The sequence below is a fragment of the Engystomops pustulosus genome, unplaced genomic scaffold (assembly GCF_040894005.1).
Source record: "Engystomops pustulosus unplaced genomic scaffold, aEngPut4.maternal MAT_SCAFFOLD_779, whole genome shotgun sequence".
Lineage (NCBI taxonomy): Eukaryota > Metazoa > Chordata > Amphibia > Anura > Leptodactylidae > Engystomops > Engystomops pustulosus.
Window position 1 is genome coordinate 1,199 of NW_027285658.1, and position 16,176 is coordinate 17,374.

The following is a 16,176-nucleotide window of genomic DNA, read 5'->3' on the forward strand; positions in this document are numbered from 1 at the left end:
TATTACTGGTTACACTGGGGGTGTTATATCACTAGAGCCTCCATAGAGTTACACTGTGACACAGGCTCCATGCACTGGTATATAGAGGTACAGCGCCCCCATCCACTAGACTATGGTATTACTGGTTACACTGGGGGGATGTTATATCACTAGAGCCTCCATAGAGTTACACTGTGAATCAGGCTCCATGCACTGGTATATAGAGATACAGCGCCCCCATCCACTAGACTATGGTATTACTGGTTACACTGGGGGATGTTATATCACTAGAGCCTCCATAGAGTTACACTGTGACACAGGCTCCATGCACTGGTATATAGAGATACAGCGCCCCCATCCACTAGACTATGGTATTACTGGTTACACTGTGGGATGTTATATCACTAGAGCCTCCATAGAGTTACACTGTGACACATGCTTCATGCACTGGTATATAGAGATACAGCGCCCCCATCACTAGACTATGGTACTACTGGTTACACTGGGGGATGTTATATCACTAGAGCCTCCATAGAGTTACACTGTGACACCTGCTCCATGCACTGGTATATAGAGGTACAGCGCCCCCATCCACTAGACTATGGTATTACTGGTTACACTGGGGGGATGTTATATCACTAGAGCCTCCATAGAGTTACACTGTGACACAGGCCCCATGCACTGGTATATAGAGGTACAGCACCCCCATCCACTAGACTATGGTATTACTGGTTACACTGGGGGGTGTTATATCACTAGAGCCTCCATAGAGTTACACTGTGACACCTGCTCCATGCACTGGTATATAGAGATACAGCGCCCCCATCCACTAGACTATGGTATTACTGAATACACTGGAGGATGTTATATTACTAGAGCCTCCATAGAGTTACACTGTGACACACGCTCCATGCACTGGTATATAGAGATACAGCGCCCCCATCCTCTAGACTATGGTATTACTGGTTACACTGGGGGATGTTATATCACTAGAGCCTCCATAGAGTTACACTGTGACACAGGCTACATGCACTGGTATATAGAGGTACAGCGCCCCCATCCACTAGACTATGGTATTACTGGATACACTGGGGGATGTTATATCACTAGAGCCTCCATAGAGTTACACTGTGACACAGGCTCCATGCACTGGTATATAGAGATACAGCGCCCCCATCAACTAGACTATGGTATTACTGGTTACACTGGGGGGCGTTATATCACTAGAGCCTCCATAGAGTTACACTGTGACACCTGCTCCATGCACTGGTATATAGAGATACAGCGACTCCATCCACTAGACTATGGTATTACTGGTTACACTGGGGGATGTTATATCACTAGAGCCTCCATAGAGTTACACTGTGACACACGCTCCATGCACTGGTATATAGAGATACAGCGACTCCATCCACTAGACTATGGTATTATTGTTTACACTGGGGGATGTTATATCACTAGAGCCTCCATAGAGTTACACTGTGACACAGGCTCCATGCACTGGTATATAGAGATACAGCGCCCCCATCCACTAGACTATGGTATTACTGGTTACACTGGGGGGTGTTATATCACTAGAGCCTCCATACAGTTACACTGTGACACCGGCTCCATGCACTGGTATATAGAGATACAGCGCCCCCATCCACTAGACTATGGTATTACTGGTTACACTGGGGGGTGTTATATCACTAGAGCCTCCATAGAGTTACACTGTGACACCTGCTCCATGCACTGGTATATAGAGATACAGCGCCCCCATCCACTAGACTATGGTATTACTGGTTACACTGGGGGGTGTTATATCACTAGATCCTCCATAGAGTTATACTGTGACACAGGCCCCATGCACTGGTATATAGAGATACAGCACCCCCATCCACTAGACTATGGTATTACTGGATACACTGGGGGATGTTATATCACTAGAGCCTCCATAGAGTTACACTGTGACACAGGCTCCATGCACTGGTATATAGAGATACAGCGCCCCCATCAACTAGACTATGGTATTACTGGTTACACTGGGGGGCGTTATATCACTAGAGCCTCCATAGAGTTACACTGTGACACCGGCTCCATGCACTGGTATATAGAGATACAGCGCCCCCATCCACTAGACTATGGTATTACTGGTTACACTGGGGGATGTTATATCACTAGAGCCTCCATAGAGTTACACTGTGACACACGCTCCATGCACTGGTATATAGAGATACAGCGACTCCATCCACTAGACTATGGTATTGCTGGTTACACTGGGGGGATGTTATATCACTAGAGCCTCCATAGAGTTACACTGTGACACACGCTCCATGCACTGGTATATAGAGATACAGCGCCCCCATCCACTAGACTATGGTATTACTGGTTACACTGGGGGATGTTATATCACTAGAGCCTCCATAGAGTTACACTGTGACACAGGCTCCATGCACTGGTATATAGAGATACAGCGCCCCCATCCACTAGACTATGGTATTACTGGTTACACTGGGGGATGTTATATCACTAGAGCCTCCATAGAGTTACACTGTGACACACGCTCCATGCACTGGTATATAGGGATACAGCGCCCCCATCCACTAGACTATGGTATTACTGGTTACACTGGGGGATGTTATATCACTAGAGCCTCCATAGAGTTACACTGTGACACCTGCTCCATGCACTGGTATATAGAGGTACAGCACCCCCATCCACTAGACTATGGTATTACTGGTTACACTGGGGGATGTTATATCACTAGAGCCTCCATAGAGTTACACTGTGACACCTGCTCCATGCACTGGTATATAGAGGTACAGCGCCCCCATCCTCTAGACTATGGTATAACTGGTTACACTGGGGGATGTTATATCACTAGAGCCTCCATAGAGTTACACTGTGACACAGGCTCCATGCACTGGTATATAGAGATACAGCGCCCCCATCCACTAGACTATGGTATTACTGGTTACACTGGGGGGTGTTACATCACTAGAGCCTCCATAGAGTTACACTGTGACACAGGCTCCATGCACTGGTATATAGAGATACAGCGCCCCCATCCACTAGACTATGGTATTACTGGTTACACTGGGGGATGTTATATCACTAGAGCCTCCATAGAGTTACACTGTGACACCTGCTCCATGCACTGGTATATAGAGTTACAGCACCCCCATCCACTAGACTATGGTATTACTGGTTACACTGGGAGGATGTTATATCACTAGAGCCTCCATAGAGTTACACTGTGACACAGGCTCCATGCACTGGTATATAGAGATACAGCGCCCCCATCCACTAGACTATGGTATTACTGGTTACACTGGAGGATGTTATATCACTAGAGCCTCCATAGAGTTACACTGTGACACCTGCTCCATGCACTGGTATATAGAGGTACAGCACCCCCATCCACTAGACTATGGTATTACTGGTTACACTGGGGGATGTTATATCACTAGAGCCTCCATAGAGTTACACTGTGACACAGGCCCCATGCACTGGTATATAGAGGTACAGCGCCCCCATCCACTAGACTATGGTATTACTGGTTACACTGGGGGGATGTTATATCACTAGAGCCTCCATAGAGTTACACTGTGACACAGGCTCCATGCACTGGTATATAGAGATACAGCGCCCCCATCCACTAGACTATGGTATTACTGGTTACACTGGGGGGTGTTATATCACTAGAGCCTCCATAGAGTTACATTGTGACACACGCTCCATGCACTGGTATATAGAGATACAGCGCCCCCATCCACTAGACTATGGTATTACTGGTTACACTGGGGGATGTTATATCACTAGAGCCTCCATAGAGTTACACTGTGACACCGGCTCCATGCACTGGTATATAGAGATACAGCGCCCCCATCCACTAGACTATGGTACTACTGGTTACACTGGGGGATGTTATATCACTAGAGCCTCCATAGAGTTACACTGTGACACCTGCTCCATGCACTGGTATATAGAGGTACAGCGCCCCCATCCACTAGACTATGGTATTACTGGTTACACTGGGGGGTGTTATATCACTAGAGCCTCCATAGAGTTACACTGTGACACAGGCTCCATGCACTGGTATATAGAGGTACAGCGCCCCCATCCACTAGACTATGGTATTACTGGTTACACTGGGGGATGTTATATCACTAGAGCCTCCATAGAGTTACACTGTGACACCTGCTCCATGCACTGGTATATAGAGATACAGCGCCCCCATCCACTAGACTATGGTATTACTGGTTACACTGGGGGGTGTTATATCACTAGAGCCTCCATAGAGTTACACTGTGACACAGGCTCCATGCACTGGTATATAGAGATACAGCGCCCCCATCCACTAGACTATGGTATTACTGGATACACTGGGGGATGTTATATCACTAGAGCCTCCATAGAGTTACACTGTGACACCGGCTCCATGCACTGGTATATAGAGATACAGCGCCCCCATCCTATAGACTATGGTATTACTGGTTACACTGGGGGATGTTATATCACTAGAGCCTCCATAGAGTTACACTGTGACACAGGCTCCATGCACTGGTATATAGAGATACAGCGCCCCCATCCACTAGACTATGGTATTACTGGTTACACTGGGGGATGTAATATCACTAGAGCCTCCATAGAGTTACACTGTGACACCTGCTCCATGCACTGGTATATAGAGATACAGCGCCCCCATCCACTAGACTATGGTATTACTGGTTACACTGGGGGATGTTATATCACTAGAGCCTCCATAGAGTTACACTGTGACACCTGCTCCATGCACTGGTATATAGAGATACAGCGCCCCCATCCACTAGACTATGGTATTACTGGTTACACTGGGGGATGTAATATCACTAGAGCCTCCATAGAGTTACACTGTGACATCGGCTCCATGCACTGGTATATAGAGATACAGCGCCCCCATCCACTAGACTATGGTATTACTGGTTACACCGGGGGATGTTATATCACTAGAGCCTCCATAGAGTTACACTGTGACACACGCTCCATGCACTGGTATATAGAGATACAGCGCCCCCATCCACTAGACTATGGTATTACTGGTTACACTGTGGGATGTTATATCACTAGAGCCTCCATAGAGTTACACTGTGACACAGGCTCCATGCACTGGTATATAGAGATACAGCGCCCCCATCCACTAGACTATGGTATTACTGGTTACACTGGGGGGATGTTATATCACTAGACCCTCCATAGAGTTACATTGTGACACCTGCTCCATGCACTGGTATATAGAGGTACAGCGCCCCCATCCACTAGACTATGGTATTACTGGTTACACTGGGGGATGTTATATCACTAGAGCCTCCATAGAGTTACACTGTGACACCTGCTCCATGCACTGGTATATAGAGATACAGCGCCCCCATCCACTAGACTATGGTATTACTGGATACACTGGGAGGATGTTATATCACTAGTGCCTCCATAGAGTTACACTGTGACACCTGCTCCATGCACTGGTATATAGAGATACAGCGCCCCCATCCACTAGACTATGGTATTACTGGTTACACTGGGGGATGTTATATCACTAGAGCCTCCATAGAGTTACACTGTGACACAGGCTCCATGCACTGGTATATAGAGATACAGCGCCCCCATCCCCTAGACTATGGTATTACTGGTTACACTGGGGGGATGTTATATCACTAGAGCCTCCATAGAGTTACATTGTGACACCTGCTCCATGCACTGGTATATAGAGGTACAGCGCCCCCATCCACTAGACTATGGTATTACTGGTTACACTGGGGGATGTTATATCACTAGAGCCTCCATAGAGTTACACTGTGACACAGGCTCCATGCACTGGTATATAGAGGTACAGCGCCCCCATCCACTAGACTATGGTATTACTGGTTACACTGGGGGATGTTATATCACTAGAGCCTCAATAGAGTTACACTGTGACACCTGCTCCATGCACTGGTATATGGAGATACAGCGCCCCCATCATCTAGACTATGGTATTACTGGTTACACTGGGGGATGTTATATCACTAGAGCCTCCATAGAGTTACACTGTGACACCGGCTCCATGCACTGGTATATAGAGATACAGCGCCCCCATCCACTAGACTATGGTGTTACTGGTTACACTGGGGGGATGTTATATCACTAGAGCCTCCATAGAGTTACACTGTGACACAGGCTCCATGCACTGGTATATAGAGGTACAGCGCCCCCATCCACTAGACTATGGTATTACTGGTTACACTGGGGGGATGTTATATCACTAGAGCCTCCATAGAGTTACATTGTGACACCTGCTCCATGCACTGGTATATAGAGATACAGCGCCCCCATCCACTAGACTATGGTATTACTGGTTACACAAGGGGAAGTTATATCACTAGAGCCTCCATAGAGTTACACTGTGACACCTGCTCCATGCACTGGTATATAGAGATACAGCGCCCCCATCCACTAGACTATGGTATTACTGGTTACACTGGGGGGATGTTATATCACTAGAGCCTCCATAGAGTTACACTGTGACACAGGCTCCATGCACTGGTATATAGAGGTACAGCGCCCCCATCCACTAGACTATGGTATTACTGGATACACTGGGGGATGTTATATCACTAGAGCCTCCAGAGTTACACTGTGAACCCTGCTCCATGCACTGGTATATAGAGATAGAGCGCCCCCATCCACTAGGCTATGGTATTACTGGTTACACTGGGGGATGTTATATCACTAGAGCCTCCATAGAGTTACACTGTGACACCTGCTCCATGCACTGGTATATAGAGATACAGCGCCCCCATCCTATAGACTATGGTATTACTGGTTACACTGGGGGATGTTATATCACTAGAGCCTCCATAGAGTTACACTGTGACACAGGCTCCATGCACTGGTATATAGAGATACAGCGCCCCCATCCACTAGACTATGGTATTACTGGTTACACCGGGGGATGTTATATCACTAGAGCCTCCATAGAGTTACACTGTGACACAGGCTCCATGCACTGGTATATAGAGATACAGCGCCCCCATCCACTAGACTATGGTATTACTGGTTACACTGTGGGATGTTATATCACTAGAGCCTCCATAGAGTTACACTGTGACACAGGCTCCATGCACTGGTATATAGAGATACAGCGCCCCCATCCACTAGACTATGGTATTACTGGTTACACTGGGGGGATGTTATATCACTAGAGCCTCCATAGAGTTACATTGTGACACCTGCTCCATGAACTGGTATATAGAGGTACAGCGCCCCCATCCACTAGACTATGGTATTACTGGTTACACTGGGGGATGTTATATCACTAGAGCCTCCATAGAGTTACACTGTGACACCTGCTCCATGCACTGGCATATAGAGATACAGCGCCCCCATCCACTAGACTATGGTATTACTGGATACACTGGGAGGATGTTATATCACTAGAGCCTCCATAGAGTTACACTGTGACACCTGCTCCATGCACTGGTATATAGAGGTACAGCGCCCCCATCCACTAGACTATGGTATTACTGGTTACACTGGGGGATGTTATATCACTAGAGCCTCCATAGAGTTACACTGTGACACCTGCTCCATGCACTGGTATATAGAGATACAGCGCCCCCATCCACTAGACTATGGTATTACTGGTTACACTGGGGGATGTTATATCACTAGAGCCTCCATAGAGTTACACTGTGACACACGCTCCATGCACTGGTATATAGAGATACAGCGCCCCCATCCACTAGACTATGGTATTACTGGTTACACTGGGGGGATGTTATATCACTAGAGCCTCCATAGAGTTACACTGTGACACAGGCTCCATGCACTGGTATATAGAGGTACAGCGCCCCCATCCACTAGACTATGGTAATACTGGTTACACTGGGGGATGTTATATCACTAGAGCCTCCATAGAGTTACACTGTGACACAGGCTCCATGCACTGGTATATAGAGATACAGCGCCCCCATCCCCTAGACTATGGTATTACTGGTTACACTGGGGGGATGTTATATCACTAGAGTCTCCATAGAGTTACATTGTGACATCTGCTCCATGCACTGGTATATAGAGGTACAGCGCCCCCATCCACTAGACTATGGTATTACTGGTTACACTGGGGGATGTTATATCACTAGAGCCTCCATAGAGTTACACTGTGACACCTGCTCCATGCACTGGTATATAGAGATACAGCGCCCCCATCCACTAGACTATGGTATTACTGGATACACTGGGAGGATGTTATATCACTAGAGCCTCCATAGAGTTACACTGTGACACAGGCTCCATGCACTGGTATATAGAGGTACAGCGCCCCCATCCACTAGACTATGGTATTACTGGTTACACTGGGGGATGTTATATCACTAGAGCCTCAATAGAGTTACACTGTGACACCTGCTCCATGCACTGGTATATAGAGATACAGCGCCCCCATCATCTAGACTATGGTATTACTGGTTACACTGGGGGATGTTATATCACTAGAGCCTCCATAGAGTTACACTGTGACACCGGCTCCATGCACTGGTATATAGAGATACAGCGCCCCCATCCACTAGACTATGGTATTACTGGTTACACTGGGGGATGTTATATCACTAGAGCCTCCATAGAGTTACACTGTGACACCTGCTCCATGCACTGGTATATAGAGATACAGCGCCCCCATCCACTAGACTATGGTGTTACTGGTTACACTGGGGGGATGTTATATCACTAGAGCCTCCATAGAGTTACACTGTGACACAGGCTCCATGCACTGGTATATAGAGGTACAGCGCCCCCATCCACTAGACTATGGTATTACTGGTTACACTGGGGGGATGTTATATCACTAGAGCCTCCATAGAGTTACATTGTGACACCTGCTCCATGCACTGGTATATAGAGATACAGCGCCCCCATCCACTAGACTATGGTATTACTGGTTACACAAGGGGAAGTTATATCACTAGAGCCTCCATAGAGTTACACTGTGACACCTGCTCCATGCACTGGTATATAGAGATACAGCGCCCCCATCCACTAGACTATGGTATTACTGGTTACACTGGGGGGATGTTATATCACTAGAGCCTCCATAGAGTTACACTGTGACACCTGCTCCATGCACTGGTATATAAAGATACAGCGCCCCCATCCACTAGACTATGGTATTACTGGTTACACTGGGGGGATGTTATATCACTAGAGCCTCCATAGAGTTACACTGTGACACAGGCTCCATGCACTGGTATATAGAGGTACAGCGCCCCCATCCACTAGACTATGGTATTACTGGTTACACTGGGGGGTGTTATATCACTAGAGCCTCCATAGAGTTACACTGTGACACACGCTCCATGTACTGGTATAGAGGTACAGCGCCCCCATCCACTAGACTATGGTATTACTGGATACACTTGGGGATGTTATATCACTAGAGCCTCCATAGAGTTACATTGTGACACCTGCTCCATGCACTGGTATATAGATACAGCGCCCCCATCCACTAGACTATGGTATTACTGGATAAACTTGGGGATGTTATATCACTAGAGCCTCCATAGAGTTACACTGTGACACCTGCTCCATGCACTGGTATATAGAGGTACAGCGCCCCCATCCACTAGACTATGGTATTACTGGTTACACTGGAGGATGTTATATCACTAGAGCCTCCATAGAGTTACACTGTGACACACGCTCCATGCACTGGTATATACAGATACAGCGCCCCCATCCACTAGACTATGGTATTACTGGTTACACTGGGGGGTGTTATATCACTAGAGCCTCCATAGAGTTACACTGTGACACCTGCTCCATGCACTGGTATATACAGATACAGCGCCCCCATCCACTAGACTATGGTATTACTGGTTACACTGGGGGGTGTTATATCACTAGAGCCTCCATAGAGTTAAACTGTGACACCTGCTCCATGCACTGGTATATAGAGGTACAGCGCCCCCATCCACTAGACTATGGTATTACTGGTTACACTGGGGGATGTTATATCACTAGAGCCTCCATAGAGTTACACTGTGACACAGGCTCCATGCACTGGTATATAGAGATACAGCGCCCCCATCCACCAGACTATGGTATTACTGGTTACACTGGGGGGGGGGTGTTATATCACTAGAGCCTCCATAGAGTTACACTGTGACACAGGCCCCATGCACTGGTATATAGAGGTACAGCGCCCCCATCCACTAGACTATGGTATTACTGGTTACACTGGGGGATGTTATATCACTAGAGCCTCCATAGAGTTACACTGTGACACAGGCTCCATGCACTGGTATATAGAGATACAGCGCCCCCACCCACTAGACTATGGTATTACTGGTTACACTGGGGGGATGTTATATCACTAGAGCCTCCATAGAGTTACACTGTGACACAGGCTCCATGCACTGGTATATAGAGATACAGCGCCCCCACCCACTAGACTATGGTATTACTGGTTACACTGGGGGGATGTTATATCACTAGAGCCTCCATAGAGTTACACTGTGACACAGGCCCCATGCACTGGTATATAGAGGTACAGCGCCCCCATCCACTAGACTATGGTATTACTGGTTACACTGGGGGGTGTTATATCACTAGATCCTCCATAGAGTTACACTGTGACACCTGCTCCATGCACTGGTATATAGAGATACAGCGCCCCCATCCACTAGACTATGGTATTACTGGTTACACTGGGGGGATGTTATATCACTAGAGCCTCCATAGAGTTACACTGTGACACCTGCTCCATGCACTGGTATATAGAGATACAGCGCCCCCATCCACTAGACTATGGTATTACTGGTTACACTGGGGGGTGTTATATCACTAGAGCCTCCATAGAGTTACACTGTGACACAGGCTCCATGCACTGGTATATAGAGGTACAGCGCCCCCATCCACTAGACTATGGTATTACTGGTTACACTGGGGGGATGTTATATCACTAGAGCCTCCATAGAGTTACACTGTGACACCTGCTTCATGCACTGGTATATAGAGATACAGCGCCCCCATCCACTAGACTATGGTATTACTGGTTACACTGGGGGATGTTATATCACTAGAGCCTCCATAGAGTTACACTGTGACACAGGCTCCATGCACTGGTATATAGAGATACAGCGCCCCCATCCACTAGACTATGGTATTACTGGTTACACTGGGGGGTGTTATATCACTAGAGCCTCCATAGAGTTACACTGTGACACAGGCTCCATGCACTGGTATATAGAGGTACAGCGCCCCCATCCACTAGACTATGGTATTACTGGTTACACTGGGGGATGTTATATCACTAGAGCCTCCATAGAGTTACACTGTGACACAGGCTCCATGCACTGGTATATAGAGATACAGCGCCCCCATCCACTAGACTATGGTATTACTGGTTACACTGGGGGATGTTATATCACTAGAGCCTCCATAGAGTTACACTGTGACACAGGCTCCATGCACTGGTATATAGAGGTACAGCGCCCCATCCACTAGACTATGGTATTACTGGTTACACTGGGGGATGTTATATCACTAGAGCCTCCATAGAGTTACACTGTGACACAGGCTCCATGCACTGGTATATAGAGATACAGCGCCCCCATCCACTAGACTATGGTATTACTGGTTACACTGGGGGGCGTTATATCACTAGAGCCTCCATAGAGTTACACTGTGACACAGGCTCCATGCACTGGTATATAGAGATACAGCGCCCCCATCCACTAGACTATGGTATTACTGGATACACTGGGGGATGTTATATCACTAGAGCCTCCATAGAGTTACACTGTGACACCTGCTCCATGCACTGGTATATAGAGATACAGCGCCCCCATCCACTAGACTATGGTATTACTGGTTACACTGGGGGAATGTTATATCACTAGAGCCTCCATAGAGTTACACTGTGACACCTGCTCCATGCACTGGTATATAGAGATACAGCGCCCCCATCCACTAGACTATGGTATTACTGGTTACACTGGGGGATGTTATATCACTAGAGCCTCCATAGAGTTACACTGTGACACAGGCTCCATGCACTGGTATATAGAGATACAGCGCCCCCATCCACTAGACTATGGTATTACTGGTTACACTGGGGGATGTTATATCACTAGAGCCTCCATAGAGTTACACTGTGACACCTGCTCCATGCACTGGTATATAGAGATACAGCGCCCCCATCCACTAGACTATGGTATTACTGGTTACACTGGGGGAATGTTATATCACTAGAGCCTCCATAGAGTTACACTGTGACACCTGCTCCATGCACTGGTATATAGAGATACAGCGCCCCCATCCACTAGACTATGGTATTACTGGTTACACTGGGGGATGTTATATCACTAGAGCCTCCATAGAGTTACACTGTGACACAGGCTCCATGCACTGGTATATAGAGATACAGCGCCCCCATCCACTAGACTATGGTATTACTGGTTACACTGGGGGATGTTATATCACTAGAGCCTCCATAGAGTTACACTGTGACACCTGCTCCATGCACTGGTATATAAAGATTGGTTATTGCTGTTGATTGGTTAAGAGATAGAACTAATATTATTTGGTTTCTTCGCAATTCCCAGATACCAGTCTGTCCTGAATGACCTGGAACAACTGGACAGAGACACACAAGAGACTCTATATACCCTGTATGGATATAATGTTACAGGGGTTCAAGGAAGGGTCCCTGCAAGTAGGAGAAGACGTGAAGCTGAGGAACCTATTCCTTTCCCTCTGGAGAGGATTCCTACTGGAGAAGGTCCACATAGAAATGTCCGCAGCGTGGACACAAGTGAAAGTGATGACATAGAGGTTAAAAGACGAGAATGGAACTTCGGTTTTAAGCTTGTAAGTCAATAAAGGCAAATTTATATGGAAAAATTTATATATAAAAGACACAAAAAAGCTGAAAATGATCTCACCTCTCATGGTTCCTCTCTAAATCTGTTGTGCTACTGAAGGGCTTAGAAAATATAATAAGTCCATGGAGATCTCTGCCGCTGTGTGATTGATTTAGTGGGTCTGAATTAATTTGGGGTTTTTGTCTGATTCATTGTGATGTCTGAATTCATTTATCCAATGTCCCGGGTGCCCCGGTGACCCACATCTCAGGTCGCAGGCCCATCCGTGTGCCTCTGTGTGCCCCTCTGTGCCAGTTGCAGCCTCACTTACCTCTAAGCGCTCCAGCGGCTCGGCACGCGCATCCCGCCTCCTAGGGCCCCCTTCGGGGGCCAAGATTCGTGTATGAATTATTATTGGATCCTTATGTGAAGTCAGATTTAATTTTGAGGCCTGGTTTCTGGTTCGATTATTGTTGGGGTCTAGTGTGAAGTCTGTATTGACATTGGGATTTGGTCTGTGACCTTGGATTAGAGCCTGAATCCATTACTGTTTGTGTGTTGGATCTTGGTGACTGTGCTCTGTATACGCATAAAATGTTGTCTTTAGGAAGTGAAAAGACCACCTCTAGGTAACCAGGTTCCACCCTAATGGAAGACCCCAACAAATCCCTAGTCATAGTTACAAAGAATCACTAGATGAAGAATACTGATACTTTTTGCCATAGTCTTATTCCTGCTCCGTTTGCTCCACAGTGTAACGAGACAGGAGGAGACTGTTTCTACAAGACCTACAGCTCAGGGGTAGACGCCATCAGAGAATGGTATCGTTTCCGTTACATTAATATTCTGGCTAGAGTGCCCAAGTTTGGAGACATCAGTGAGGAACAACTGGAGAACTTCATATTTGCCTGCAGATTCAATGAGGAGCATTGCCTGACCGATGGGTAAGGACATCAGCAACCAACAGAAATGTCATATAACTATAGAGACTAAGGGGGACATAATCACAGGGGGCTCACGTTCACCTATTTTTGCGCCTGGTTTGTTCTTTTTTTTGGCTTGTGATCTATGATGTATCCAGTTCTGCCTTAGTAAATGCTCTTTGGAATCGTCTCATGTCCGATTCATTTGCGCCAAATTTGTCTCTAATTTTTACCCTACAAAGAAAATCTCATTTGAGACAAATAATGGAACGAGATTCAAAAAATATGACAGAACGTTCAGGGCTTCATTCTTACACAAAACAGTCTCATTGTGATGCAAATGCAGGGACCAATGAGTCTTTGCCTTGTTATTATAATGTCCAGGAAATGGAGACTGATAATATTCTCCGATCTGTACAATAAGACAATAATCACTCCCAGAGATGATCCCAGAGACAATGATGAAGTCCTTACTGGAGACATTTTACATTTTAAAACTGAGCAGAAGGATTTTCCATGTTGCATAGAGGGAATTTTTCATTTGGCAAACGAAAACCTTTGTTTTTAGTAATGAAAAGTGAAGTTTTTTGGAAGTGCAGCTGCTCAGAGTAGGGGGATTTGTGCGCCTTTTTTGTGTCTTTTTAGGCGCAAATTTGTGATTAGCATTATTATTATTTTATAAGTTGATCTTAGAAGGAAGGACGCCATGGATAACAAATACAGGTAGATTAGCTTCTCGGGCTGTTACACTGTCTGAGATTACAGCAGGCAGAGGGATAGAGGGATCAGGAGGAAGGGGTAGACAGTGTAACAGCTTGTGAAGCTACAGCACAGAAGGCAATGGTTACACTCCCTTTTGGCTCATTAGGAAGGAGGCCATGGATAACACATATAAGAAGATCCTTATGGACTTTATCCCAATTTACTATAAAGTAGGTGGCTCCAGGCAGTCTTTCCCAGCCCAGGTCAGACCATTTGCTAGTGAAGAAACAAATAAGTACATTTTGAGATGAATCTACCCCAAAACTATTCAAATTAGATGTCTACACTAAGATGCTAAAGCTTTGAGAAGCGCAGGGAAGAATACACCTAAAATCAATGGAATAATGGATATTAAATGATGAGTTAGGGTTAGGTGGCGAACCTATGGCACCCAGAGGGACACCCCCAGCAAATCAGATTTATCACTGCACCACCAGCCAGGTAGGTGATGCTGCTGCATGCTGGGAAGCTCTGCCCCTATACATGCAGCACCCCCCAGTGGCAGAGCAGGGTTATTACTACCACAGGTCCTCTCAGGGACCCTGCAGTTTCCCAGGTCTCCGGGTCATCCAAAGGACCATGATTGTAGGAGAGCAAATATTCCAGTGTCATCTGGAGCCTCCACCCCAGACAGAAGCTCCAGAGAGGCAGCCGCTCCTCCCCAGGCTCCGCTAGAGCAGAAAATGGGCGAAAATGAAAGACAGACCCAAGAAATGGGCTTGACCTGGACCTCCAGATGTACTATGATACTGTCCTCTTCTGTGTAAGCGAGCTGTATATACATATCAATTGTGTGTATTGTGCATCTGTGATTGTTCTCATTGTATGTAGGGTTAGTTATATATATACTGTTCAATGTGCAAATGTCTTCCCTGTTTGCACATAGACGTGTGTATTGTGTGTCTATACACCTATTTATTGTACATATGTATGGATATGTATATACGTGTAATAAATATCACTGTATGGGGGTAATAGCAATAACTGTATGGCAGTACATACATTGCAGGCTGCTGTACTTACTATAGGGGGAAACCTGCAGATAAATGTCCATGGTTTTGGAAAGAGATGGCGAGTAACGTCATATTCCGCTATAGCCGCATGACAACATATACATGAATATCAGCTGCCTCCTCATAACAGTAAAAGAAATAGTTTATAATATGACAAAGTAAGATTATTATTTTTTTACTTCTCACCAGGAATTACTCACACTTTCACCATCCAATCTACGGAAACTGCTACACATTTAACCACAATCGTTCAGAGAGTGAAACCTGGAACTCATCTATGCCTGGAATCAAAAATGGTTTGTCAAAATTCAATCTATGGAACTAAAAAAATATGAGTATAGTAATCCCACTCACATTGTACAAAAATGTAACTGCTATAATACTGCCCCCTATGTACAGGAATATAACTACTATAATACTGCCCCCTATGTACAGGAATATAACTACTATAATACTGCCCCCTATGTACAAGAATATAACTACTATAATACTGCCCCCTATGTACAGGAATATAACTACTATAATACTGTCCCCTATGTACAGGAATATAACTACTATAATACAGCCCCCTATGTACAGGAATATAACTACTATAATACTGCCCCCTATGTACAGGAATATAACTACTATAATACTGCCCCT

At 46.0% G+C, this 16,176-nt stretch overlaps 1 long non-coding RNA gene across 1 annotated transcript; it reads left to right on the forward strand.

Annotated features, from left to right (window-relative positions):
- Window positions 1-12,581: 12,581 nt before the first annotated feature.
- Window positions 12,582-15,838, forward strand: LOC140112437 (uncharacterized). Its single transcript, XR_011852681.1, has 3 exons — window positions 12,582-12,843; window positions 13,590-13,780; window positions 15,724-15,838. It is a non-coding gene; the product is annotated as an uncharacterized lncRNA (long non-coding RNA).
- Window positions 15,839-16,176: the final 338 nt, after the last annotated feature.